Genomic DNA, 1,243 nt, shown 5'->3' with positions numbered 1-1,243 from the left:
TTCAAGCCTGGTGGGGGATGTGACTAGACACACCACAAAAGAAGAACGAAAGAAGAAAAGAAAGAAGCAGGCAAACGTATGTAATCCAAAGCAGAATCTGGCATTATCTGTGAAGGTAAAAAGTTCGGACTATTCTGGAGGCAGCAAGAGGTCTCGGACGTTGGGGAATAGACGGGCCAAATCAAAGAGTGTGTGGCGTGGCTGGGAAAGAGAGAGGCAGGTGGGTACCAGAAGTGCAGGTGAGAGGTGAGGAGGGCCTCAACCAGGGAGGTGAGGACGATGAGAAGGGGCATGCAGGGAGGGAGCCGGGCCACCCTGTGGACCAGGAGCCGACTGTTGGGAGAAGGGGAGGAGAAGGGAGGAGTCAAGAGTGGGTGAGGCTCTGAACCTGTAGGGCTGGGGCAGGAATGCCAGTGAGCTCCAGGGCGAGGCAGCCCCTGTAGGAAGGAGTCCTGGGGTCTGCACCCCATCTCTGCTCTGCAGGACCCCCTTGGCTACTGGGAAGAATGGCAGTTGGGAAAGTCTTCACTACAGATAGGGCAAGACAAGGATATCATGCTTTTCCTTCTCCCATCTTTAAACTGGGGGAGATCTTTAAGATGTCCTGGGTGCTTGGGTTTTTGTATCCAGAGGAGACACGGGCTCACAAAGCAGACAGACAGCTATCAGATTCTTAATCTTAGAATCTATTGAGGTGGTAAAATGGAAAAATAAATTAACGGTGCCACTTCAGCACCTAAATGAATTGGGTCTTGGCCAGTTCTGCAGGAAGCTTCTGCAAGAACTCAGTAAATGATTTCCAATTTAAAACACAGCTCAAAGAGCACTTAATAAATGCAATTTGGTGATGATAATGATGCTGCACACAGCAGCAGCATCTACCCAGTTAAGCGAATGTTTCCAGGGAACGATAATGATGAACCGGCTCCAGTACGCTGCTGAGGAAGCGGCCCATTTGCCCAGTGGGCAAGGGCAATGCCGAAGGCTCTGGCTGGGCATTCTGCTGTTTTAAAGATCTGCTCCCTAACCTGTCCCCCCCCCGCCCCGCCCTCGGCTCCCCTCACCCAGCTGCCGATCTCATTATTGCCCTAAGCAATTCTTTTGGCCACAAACGTGGCAGTTTAGGGACAGTGTGGAGAAGCCGGGTCCCTGGAGAGCGAGACTCCCCAGGGAAACCACAGGAACGAAATAGGTCAGGGGGCTCCTGGGCAGCGCTCCCCTGCCCTGCCTGGTGCAAGCCCTG

The sequence above is a fragment of the Propithecus coquereli genome, unplaced genomic scaffold (assembly GCF_000956105.1).
Source record: "Propithecus coquereli isolate 6110/MARCELLA unplaced genomic scaffold, Pcoq_1.0 Scaffold627, whole genome shotgun sequence".
In the NCBI taxonomy this organism is placed as follows: domain Eukaryota; kingdom Metazoa; phylum Chordata; class Mammalia; order Primates; family Indriidae; genus Propithecus; species Propithecus coquereli.
The sequence above is the reverse complement of the archived record's forward strand: the minus strand, read 5'-3'. Positions refer to the sequence as shown.